Genomic DNA, 12481 nt, shown 5'->3' with positions numbered 1-12481 from the left:
GCACTAACTGATATAGTTAATCAATACCTCACCCGTCTGTTGGGGTAACAGGTGAACGCTCTCCCTCAAGGTGCACTAACTGATATAGTTAATCAATACCTCACCCGTCTGTTGGGGTAGCAGGAGAACTCTCTCCCTCAAGGTGCACTAACTGATATAGTTAATCAGTACCTCACCCGTCTGTTGGGGTAACAGGAGAACTCTCTCCCTCAAGGTGCACTAACTGATATAGTTAATCAATACCTCACCCGTCTGTTGGGGTAACAGGAGAACTCTCTCCCTCAAGGTGCACTCACTGATATAGTTAATCAACACCTCACCCGTCTGTTGGGGTAACAAGAGAACTCTCTCCCTCAAGGTGCACTAACTAATATAGTTAATCAATACCTCACCCATCTGTTGGGGTAACAGGAGAACTCTCTCCCTCAAGGTGCACTAAATGATATAGTTAATCAATACCTCACCCGTCTGTTGGGGTAACAGGAGAACTCTCTCCCTCAAGGTGCACTAACTGATATAGTTAATCAATACCTCACCCGTCTGTTGGGGTAACAGGAGAACTCTCTCCCTCAAGGTGCACTAACTGATATAGTTAATCAATACCTCACCCGTCTGTTGGGGTAACAGGAGAACTCTCTCTCTCAAGGTGCACTAACTGATATAGTTAATCAATACCTCACCCGTCTGTTGGGGTAACAGGAGAACTCTCTCCCTCAAGGTGCAGTAACTGATATACTTAATCAATACCTCACCCGTCTGTTGGGGTAACAGGAGAACTCTCTCCCTCAAGGTGCACTAACTGATATAGTTAATCAATGCCTCACCCGTCTGTTGGGGTAACAGGAGAACTCTGTCCCTCAAGGTGCACTAACTAATATAGTTAATCAATACCTCACCCGTCTGTTGGGGTAACAGGAGAACTCTCTCCCTCAAGGTGCAGTAACTGATATAGTTAATCAATACCTCACCCGTCTGTTGGGGTAACAGGAGAACTCTCTCCCTCAAGGTGCACTAACTGATATAGTTAATCAATGCCTCACCCGTCTGTTGGGGTAACAGGAGAACTCTCTCCCTCAAGGTGCACTAACTGATATAGTTAATCAATACATCACCCGTCTGTTGGGGTAACAGGAGAACTCTCTCCCTCAAGGTGCACTAACTGATATAGTTAATCAATACCTCACCCGTCTGTTGGGGTAACAGGAGAACTCTCTCCCTCAAGGTGCACTAACTGATATAGTTAATCAAAACCTCACCCTTCTGTTGGGGTAACAGGAGAACTCTCTCCCTCAAGGTGCACTAACTGATATTGTTAATCGACACCTCGCCCTTCTCCTGTTCTACATCCACCACGGAAGTGAACACACGAAATCGCAGGTCCAACCAGTTTTATTACGAGCGATGCACGGGAAGTTCCGTCGTGGAACCGCCGAAATACAAGAGTTTTCAAGCATACTTTATACAGGTTTTGGAGAGGAGCTATCCTCCTCAACATCTTCGTTAGGTCTATTGTTATCAGCAAAGTAACGTTGATTTGTGGACTCTTATCATAGAAACATAGAAACATAGAAAATAGGTACAGGACTAGGCCATTCGGCCCTTCGAGCCTGCACCACCATTCAATGAGTTCATGGCTGAACATGCAACTTCAGTACCCCTTTACTGCTTTCTCGCCATACCCCTTGATACCCCGAGTAGTAAGGACTACATCTAACTCCTTTTTGAATATATTTAGTGAATTGGCCTCAACAACTTTCTGTGGTAGAGAATTCCACAGGTTCACCACTCTCTGAGTGCAGACGTTTCTCCTCATCTTAGTCCTACATGGCCTACCCCTTATCCTAAGACTATGTTCCCTGGTTCTGGACTTCCCCAACATCGGGAAGATTCTTCCCACACATAACTTATCCAGTCAAAAGAACATAAGATTTAGGAACAGGAGTAGGCCATCTAGCCCCTTGAGCCTGCTCCTCCATTCAACAAGATCATGGCTGATTTGGCCGTGGACTCAGCTCCACTTACCCGCCCGCTCCCCGTAACCCTTAATTCCCTTATTGCTTAAAAATCTATCTATCTGTGACTTGAATGCATTCAATAAGCTAGCCTCAACTGCTTCCTTGGGCAGAGAATTCCACAGATTCACAACCCTCTGGGAGAAGAAATTCCTTCTCAACTCGGTTTTAAATTGGCACCCTCGTATTTTGAGGCTGTGCCCCCTAGTTCCAGTCTCCCCGACCAGTGGAAACAACCTCTCTGCCTCTATCTTGTCTATCCCTTTCATGATTTTAAATGTTTCTATAAGATCACCCCTCATCCTTCTGAACTCCAAAGAGTAAAGACCCAGTCTACTCAATCTATCATCATAAGGTAACCCCCTCATCTGTGGAATCAGCCTAGTGAATCGTCTCTGTACCCGCTCCAAAGCCAGTATATCCTTCATTAAGTAAGGTGACCAAAACTGCACGCAGTACTCCAGGTGCGGCCTCACCAATACCCTGTACAGTTGCAGCAGGACCTCCCTGCTTTTGTACTCCATCCCTCTCGTAATGAAGGCCAACATTCCATTCGCCTTCCTGATTACCTGCTGCACCTGCAAACTAACTTTTTGTGATTCATGCACAAGGAAACAGCTCTGGGCCCTGACTCCGTTAGGTGCATCGAGGAGGCTCAAGCACGTGGGGAGATCCCGTCCGAACTGACCCCCGTCCGGACGGAATTCCTCATCGGCGCCAAACCCCGGAACCTCCCTCGGGGGCCGGCGCCTCACAACTTGAGCCGCCTCGGGGAAATCCCCTCCGTGCCTTTCAGTTCCGCGCGGAGGGGTTTCCTGTATGGGCTGCTCCTGCACACCCTCAACTTTGCCATCCTCGCCGGCCGTCCGGACACGCCATGGCGTACCATCTTGCCGTCCGGAGGAGGCGGGGGTCCCCGATGGAGGGCACTCTACGCAGGGGTCCTCCCACTATTCATCGGGGACTTGGCCTGGAGGGTGGTGCACGGAGCAGTGCCGTGCAACAAATTTTTAAGCCGGTTCACGGACTCCCAGGCCGCCTGCAATTTCTGCGGTCTGGAGGAGTCCGTGTTCCATGTTTTTATCGAGTGCACAAGGTTGCAGCCCCTGTTCCATTATTTGAAGGGGCTGCTCCTGAAATTCTGGCCGCACTTCAGTCCCACTCTCCTGATCTTTGGGCACCCTGTGCGGAGGGGAGCGGGTAGGTCCGAAGGCCTCCTCGTAGGACTGCTCCTGGGCACGGCCAAGGGTGCCATCAGCCGGTCCAGGCAGCGGGCGGTCGAGGGGGTCGTTCAACCTGACTGCCTGCCTCTCTTCCGATCTTACATCCGGTCCAGGGTGTCCTTGGAGATGGAGCACGCATTGTCCACCGGTACACGCTCGCGGCCTTCCGCGAGAGGTGGGCACCGGAGGGACTGGAGTGCATCATCACGCCCGGCAACCAAATTTTAATTTGATTTTACGTTTTAAAGTTTACTTTGTTTTAATTGCCGGTGCTTTTAGTGTCCCCCTTCCCTTTTATAGGGGGCACTGGGGAAAATTGTGATTTTAGTGCCCAAAAAAAAAACCAAAAAAAAAGAAAAACACAAAAAAAAAACCAAAAAACGGGGGGAAAAAAAGGGCCTTGAAAATGTCTGGAGTGTCACCCAGGTCGGGTGGCACCGTTTAATGTTTTTATGTTTTACAGGTAGACTCTAAAAGAGTTTCATGCACAAGGACCCCCAGGTCCCTCTGCACCGCAGCATGTTGTAATTTCTCCCCATTCAAATAATATTCCCTTTTACTGTTTTTTTTTCCCAAGGTGGATGACCTCACACTTTTCGACATTGTATTCCATCTGCCAAACCTTAGCCCATTCGCTTAACCTATCCAAATCTCTTTGCAGCCTCTCTGTGTCCTCTACACAACCCGCTTTCCCACTAATCTTTGTGTCATCTGCAAATTTTGTTACACTACACTCTGTCCCCTCTTCCAGGTCATCTATGTATATTGTAAACAGTTGTGGTCCCAGCACCGATCCCTGTGGCACACCACTAACCACTGATTTCCAACCCGAAAGGACCCATTTATCCCGACTCTCTGCTTTCTGTTCGCCAGCCAATTCTCGATCCATGCTAATACATTTCCTCTGACTCCGCGTACCTTTATCTTCTGCAGTAACCTTTTGTGTGGTACCTTATCGAATGCCTTTTGGAAATCTAAATACACCACATCCATCGGTACACCTCTATCCACCATGCTCATTATATCCTCAAAGAATTCCAGTAAGTTAGTTAAACATGATTTCCCCTTCATGAATCCATGTTGCGTCTGCTTGATTGCACTATTCCTATCTAGATGTCCCGCTATTTCTTCCTTAATGATAGTTTCAAGCATTTTCCCCACTACAGATGTTAAACTAACTGGCCTATAGTTACCTGCCTTTTGTCTGCCCCCTTTTTGCAACAGAGGCGTTACATTAGCTGCTTTCCAATCCGCTGGTACCTCCCCAGAGTCCAGAGAATTTTGGTAGATTACAACGAATGCATCTGCTATAACTTCCGCCATCTCTTTTAATACCCTGGGATGCATTTCATCAGGACCAGGGGACTTGTCTACCTTGAGTCCCATTAGCCTGTCCAGCACTCCCTCCCTAGTGATAGTGATTGTCTCAAGGTCCTCCCTTCCCACATTCCTGTGACCAGCAATTTCTGGCATGATTTTTGTGTCTTCCACTGTGAAGACCGAAGCAAAATAATTGTTTAAGGTCTCAGCCATTTCCACATTTCCCATTATTAAATCCCCCTTCTCACCCCTGAATGTTGAGTTCCCAGCCTTGGTCACCCTGGAGCCATGTCTCCGTGATGCCAATTACTTCATATCCGTTAACTGCTTTCTGCACAGTTAATTCGTCCACCTTATTCCGAATACTCCTCGCATTGAGGCACAGAGCCTTCATGCTTGTCTTTTTCACACACTTTGCCCCTTTAGAATTTTGCTGTAATGTGGCCCTTTTTGTTTTTTGCCTTGGGTTTCTCTGCCCTCCACTTTTACTATTCTCCTTTCTATCTTTTGCTTCTGCCTCCATTTTATTTCCCTCTGTCTCCCTGCATAGGTTCCCATCCCCCTGCCATATTCGTTTAACTCCTCCCCAACAGCAAGTGTTACATACATCGGCAATCATACAGACTCTCCTACTACTGATAAGTTCACTACCTTCACCATAATTCTGACCACCTATTTGCAACCTGACAATTTATCCCTTACATTTCCCCCCGAATGGCCCTCGGCTATATGCCCAAGATAAGGTATTTCCCAATTAATCCCTCTTGGGTGACCTTCCAGGGTTGTGCTTTCGCTTGGGTAGCGCTTCTTCCCGAGCTGCAGGATCGACCTATTGACTTTCCCATCAAGGTTGTACTAAGTAAGTCATTTCTGCCTTTATTCAATGTTTTAACTCTAGTACGAGCTCGGGCCTGCCTCTTACGTCGGTTACACCTTTTTACAGGATAATACTAGCAAGACGAGTTCCCTTGCACTATTACCAGTATATTTAGTGCAGCATAGTTCGTGTATAAATCCTTTCCAGCCAACATTTTCTCAGTTTTTAATTTATGCCGCACCTGGGGTATCCTCTGTTTCTTCCATCTTTCCTCCACTTGAGGTATTCTCTATCCTGCCGAATTCCTGCCCCTCCTGGGGTATCCTCGATGTTGTCGACTGGTGTCCAATTCTGCCACATTCTGCCGCAGTCAGCATTTATTGCCCATCTCTAATTGCCCCTTTAGTGTGCCACCCTCTTGAACCGCTGCAGTCCGTGTGGTGATGGTAATTCCACAGTGCTGTTCAGGAGGGAGCTCCAGGTTTTGATTCAGTGCCGATGAAGAAACGGCCAATATATTTCCAAGTCAGGGTGGTGTGTATTTTGGAGGGGAACGTGGAGCTGCTCATATTCCCATGTGCCTGCTGCCACTGTCTATCTCGGTGGTAGAGGTCGCGGGTTTGTGAGTCTTGGCGAAATGCTGTCGTGCTTCTTCGCGATGATATGCACTGCAGCCACAGTGCACTGGTGGTGGATGGTGTGAAGGTTTAAGGCAACATCCCATTATGTGAAAAGAAACTTCCTGATTTCCATCCTAAATGGCTTATCACTAATTTTTAAAATGATTGTTTTTGACAGAACAGGAGAACTCAGTGGCTCTCACAACAATTAATAATTTAAATGTTAGACATTTTCCTTTCATCTGACATCATGTTTCCATTTATCCTCAGACCATTAGGATCTTCAAATAAATTATATTTGTTCCTGTGCAGGTAATTTGAATAGTTGGATGCATTCATATTTTACATATACTTCGATTGAACTGAATACGTGACGACACCTATAGACTGGTGGAAAATGTGTAACCGATTGTTCTGCATTCTGCCGCAGTCGAATTTCACCACTGAGTGTTTCTTCTCTTCAGCTGCTTTAGAGTTTAGCAGCTTAGGTTAATCATGTAGATGGTCACAGATAATAAGAAATAGGAGCAGGAGTAGGCCATATGGCCCCTCGAGCCTGCTCCGCCATTCAAGACAATCATGGCTGATCCGATCATGGACTCAGCTCCACTTCCCACCCGCTCCCCGTAACCCCTTCTCCCTTATCGTGTAAGAAACAGTCTATTTCTGTCTTAAATGTATTCAATGTCCCAACCTCCACCGCTCTCTGAGGCAGTGAGTTCCAAAGATCCACAATCCTCTGAGAGAAGACGTTTCTCCTCATCACAGTTTTATATGGTCGGCCCCTTATTCTAAGATAAGGAAATAGGAGCAGGAGTAGGCCATACGACCCCTCGAGTTCTAGTCTCCTCTCTCAGTGGAAACATCCTCTCTGCATCCACCTTGTCAAGCCCCCTCATAATCTTATACATTTCAATAAGATCACCTCTCATTCTTCTGAATTCCAATGAGTAGAGGCCCAACCTACTCAACCTTTCCTCATAATACAACCCCCTCATCTCCGAAATCAACCTTGTGAACCTTCTCTGAACTGCCTCCAAAGCAAGAATACCCTTACATAAATATAGAAACCAAAACTGCACGCAGTACTCCAGGTGTGGTCCCCCCCCATACCCTGTATAACTGTAGCAAGACTTCCCTGCTTTTATACTCCATCCCCTTTGCAATAAAGGCCAAGATACCATTGACCTTCCTGATCACTTGCTGTACCTGCATACTATCCTTTTGTGTTTCATGTACAAGTACCCCCAGGTCCCGCTGTATTGCGGCACTTTTGCAATTTTTCTCCATTTAAAAAATAACTTGCTCTTTGAATTTTTCAGCCAAAGTGCATGACCTCACACTTTCCAACATTGTACTCCATCTGCAAAATGTTTGCCCACTCACTTAGCCTGTCTCTGTCCTTTTGCAGATTTTCTGTGTCCTCCTCACACATTGCTTTTCCTCCCATCTTTATATCATCAGCAAACTTGGCTACGTTACACTCAGGCCCTTCTTCCAATTCATTAATATATATATTATACATATTTGGGGTCCCAGAGCTGATCGCTCCCTCTCCCGACTTATCTCTTGTCCCCACTCGCTAGGATTATCTCTCTCCCTTCGGTATTCTCTTCTCCCCTCCCCCACCGCTGGCCAGCATGGATCCCATGCAGGCTATTCTCCTCCGGAGCTGAACAATTTGCCCACGCTGAACTGCAGCGGCAATTGTGGGTTACTGCACATGCGTGGACCAGCTGCTAGTTCGCATATGCCTAAGGTGATCAGTGAATTGCACAGGAAAGCCTGGTCCCACCGCCCGCATGCACACAAGGGCACAATATATTGTGCAGATAATCAGTTTGAGTACATATATAGCAGGATTCTTTAAGCACTAATTTAACTTTAGCACTGGATTGCCTATTCTATGCTCTGCTTAGGAGTTGCTTCCCACCCAGGTGGAACAGCTGGAGATGTACATATGTGGCTTGGATGAGCTGCACGTCCTCATGGTTCAACATGGAACAATCTGACCTCATTAGCGTGCAACTTCATTAGAAACTCGACTCCCTCGCCACATTATGTCGTCAGTTAGCTCTCGACGAATAGTTCCCATTTACCAGCTGTTCCCAACATAGTTTAATTTCAGAGATGCAACTTCAGAAGATTTGGGTCGCATAGTGGAAACTTGCGGCTCGAGGAGAGAAATATGAATTAACGGCAATTGAAACCATGCAGCAATTAAACTCAGCTTCCTTCCTGTTCTTCACTTGCCCGAGGCTGGATTGGAGTTCGAATTAGGGCTGGGTGCAGGAGCAGGGACTGTGAAACAGGATTCATGGAAATCGGTATTAGTGTCACATTTATTCAGCGCAACAAAGGCAGGACACGGGAAAGTTGGAAACCTGAACTTTAACTTGCTGATTTATTTTGGACGGCTTTACAGAAAGATCTTTGTGTGAGTTAAACAGGTGATGCATTCTAACCAGGACACTTTGCTCCCAATTAGATGGCGACGTGACCTTACAGGTCGATCCGCCTTCGGTTCTGGAAGGAGATGCTCTGATGCTCAAGAGTCGGTGTAGATTTTACTATTGTGGTATCATTATCACCAAGACAATACTAGGATCCATTCAATGAAGCTAACAAACCGCGAAAATCTGCATCGATTTAAGATCAATAGTTCCGAACATAACGGATCTTTTCATTGCACAGTTGCCAATCAGAAATCATAAAGTGTCCGCGTTCACGTTCGCGGTAAGTATGGTGGATATTTAAATGGGAGAAACCTGAATTGATTTTCTCCCTGGTGGACACATCTGAGAATTTCTGAATCTGTACAAAAGTATACATCGCTATATGATCTCCAAGGATGTTGCTGTGTTAGATCGTCTAATATATTTTCTAAATATATGCAACTTGAACCAATGATTCATAATTGCTGACACATTTGACTTCAGTTTGATAAGTGTGATTAATAATGTGCCGCTTATTCTTTGTCTATTTAAAAATAGGCACGTATGGCAACTTTTTTACTTTTCCTTAAACGACACCTGTCGACCTAATTGGCAATGTTTTGAATGAGTTAGCCTGATTCCACTCGTTTCCCCCTTCCTTCCTCAGTCCTGCTATCATTGGTCCGCCCATTATACATGTGTCTCCATGATTAACTTCTCACTGCCGAAACTATTTCATAAAGATGCCAGAATGGATGATACCAGAAAGGCAAAGTTATACCAACCAGGAAAAGATGAACAGGCTGCATCTGTGTCTCAAGTGACACACAAGGCTGAGCGATGAACTAATAGAGGGCATTACATTTACTAGCAGCAGGGAGCGCCTTCCCTCTTGTGGCGAAGAGCAAAACTAGAGGCCATCAATGTAAGATAGACACCAAGAAATCAAATACGGAATTCAGCAGAAAATGATTTACTGAGAGAGTGGTGAGATTGTGGCAGCAGTTGCTCAAACAGTGGTTGAAGCGAATAGTATAGACACATGTAAAGGGAGCCTTAGATAAGCATAACACAATAGCTTTTAATTATATAGCTCATTTAACATACAGAAAGGCCCCTGCTGCACAAGAGGTTTGAGTTAAACATTTGGTACCTAGCCACATGGGTAGAAATTAGCGCAGGTGACCAAAAATGTGGTAACGTTTAAGGAATGTCTTCTGTTGCCATGAAGACGCATTTCGACCTGTTCAGCCGCAGCCCCACGTGATCCAGTCGCTGGAGGACCTCCTCCAGGTTTTGTAGGTGCTCGACGGTGTCCCGACCCGTGACCAATATGTCGTCCTGAAAGACCACCATGTGTGGTACCGACTTGAGTAGGCACTCCGTGTTTCTCTGGAAGATCGCTGCAGCCGACCGAATTCCAAACGGGCATCTGTTGTAGATGGACAGTCCCTTGTGTGTGTTGATGCAGGTGAGGCCCTTCGAAGACTCCTCCAGCTCCTGCGTCATGTAGGCCGAAGTCAGGTCGAGCTTGGTGAACGTCTAGCCTCCTGCCAGCGTCATCTGCCTTAGGTAGCGGGTATTGGTCCTGTAGCGAGAAACGATTAATAGTTACTTTATAACCGCCGCAAATCCAGATCGTGCCATCACTTTTGAGTACTGGAACAATCGGGCTGGCCCACTCGCTGAATTCCACTGGGGAGATGATGCCCTCGCGTTGCAGCCTGTCCAGCTCGATTTCCACTCTCTCCCTCATCATGTGAGGTACCGCTCTCGCGCCTTGTGGTGAATGGGTTGTGCCTCTGGGACCAAGTAGATCCGCACTTTCGCCCCAGAAAAGTTTCCAATGCCTGGCTCAAAAAGGGAAGGAAATTTGTTAAGACCTGGGTACATGAGGCCTTATCGACATGTGATAGCGCTCAGATGTCATCAAAGTTCCAACGGATTTTGCCCAGCCTGCTCCTTGCAAGCAATGTGGGGCCATCGCCCGGGACAATCCAGAGTGGCAGTTCATGCACCGTGCCCTCGTAGGTGACCTTGACCATGGCACTGCCCAGGACAGTGATAAGCTCTTTGGTGTACGTTCTCAGTTTCGTGTGGATGGGGCTCAGGGCTGGTCTGAATGCCTTGTTGCACCACAGTCTCTCAAACATTTTTTTACTCATGATGGATTGGCTAGCACCAGTGCCCAGTTCCACGGCTACGGGTAAGCCATTCAATTTTACGTTTAGCATTATAGGTGGACATTTTGTCAAAATTGTGTGCACCCCGTGCACTTCAGCATCTGCCTCCTCTCTCTGAGGCTCAAAATTGCTTTGATCCACCATGGTCCGATCTTCCTCTGCCACGTGGTGGGTAGCAGGTTTTGCAGAGCTTGCAGCTCGTTTGCAAGCTTGTTGGAGGTGCCCCATTGTTCCACAGCCCTTGCAAACATACCCTTTGAAGTGGCATGAATAGGCTGAATGGAAGCCTCCACAACGTCAAAGGTGTGAATTGCCTTGCATTCATCCTTTGTTGGGGACTCTCCGTCATCTGGGTCACCTGAGGCCTGCTGGCAGTTGCAGACTCGTGGGTTCTGACCTGTAAATTTCTGCTCGCAAACACAGTTCCAGTTAATTTATGAACATTGCGAACACTTGTGTGCTGAGAGATTTGTTTGGTGTTATCACTGGTGGACATAAACGCCTGTGCTATCACAATGGCCTTACTGAGGGTCGGTGTCTCTATAGTCAAAAGTTTTCATAGGATGGTCTCGTGGCCAATGCCCAGTACAAAAAAGTCTCTGAGCATTTGCTCCAGGTAGCCATCAAACTCACATTGTCCTGCAAGTCGCCTTAGCTCGGCGACGTAGCTCACCACTTCCTGACCTTCAGATCGCTGGCACGTGTAGAACCGATACCTCACCATCAGCACGCTCTCCCTCGGGTTAAGATGCTCCTGAACCAGTGTACACAGCTCCTCATACAACTTATCTGTGGGTTTCACCGGAGCCAGAAGATTCTTCATGAGGCTGTAGGTCGGTGCCCCGCAGACCGTGAGGAGGACCGCTCTCCTTTTTGCAGCGCTTCCTTCTCCGTCCAGCTCGTTAGCTACAAAGTACTGGTCTAGCCGTTCGACATAGGCCTCCCAGTCCTCACCCTCCGAGAACTTCTCCAGGATGCCCACAGTTTGCTGCATCTTTGCGTTGGATTCGTATACTCGTCGCCAGCTGTTGTGTTCCTAACACAGATGAGGCTACACACAGGGAGGTTAAAGTAACAGTGACCTCAGTCTTTAATAAGACACTCCAGAGTGAGGAACAGGTCTTAGGGGCTGGCTTATATACAGTGCTCCCAAGGGATGCTTTGGGACTTCAGGGGATGAGCCCCCTGGTGGCGGAACATGGGAGTGCATGCTTTACAGATACACAAGAGAATCAAAATAAGGCTCAACACACAAATCTGATAAAGAATAAAAATGTTTATTTTTGAATACCTATAGCTTGGCCAAGGGAGAACAGCAATATAGAAAAATCACACAACTCGTACCATGCCGTCTCAACCCTTGCTTACCACCGTACAATATTTAAAGCCAAAAACCGCAACGTGTCATCAATACCATTACATTGGGGCCTTTTTACTTTTTCGCGATGAAGCACAGACCATTTTTCCTGTTGTTCAACACCTTGCCTATCCACAAGTCACATTCTGTTACTTTTGCTGTGAAGCACAAGCCATGTTTTCTGTTATTCAATGTCTATCTTTGTCAAATTTGCCACCACATTTTCTTGCAGATAAACGTCTTTCTGATTGGCCTTGCGAGTTGTTGCCAGGCAATAACACTTTACCCAGACTGCACCTGCTTACTGGCTTGTCCAATTTTCTGAACACATTTCCCAGACTGCAACACTTATTGCACTATGGTGGGTTTCTAAAAATCCCACGTCAATTCCCCCTTTGGTCCCTGGCTAACCCCAGCCCATGAGACCACCAGAGCTAATCTTAGATAATGCTTTCGACTTCCCGCCCCATTTTACAGTGATCTGCCGCCAAGTTTGGTTATTGCTTAACAGGGC

Source organism: Pristiophorus japonicus, chromosome 7, assembly GCF_044704955.1.
Source record: "Pristiophorus japonicus isolate sPriJap1 chromosome 7, sPriJap1.hap1, whole genome shotgun sequence".
NCBI lineage: Eukaryota > Metazoa > Chordata > Chondrichthyes > Pristiophoridae > Pristiophorus > Pristiophorus japonicus.
Note: the sequence above shows the minus strand (reverse complement) of the source record.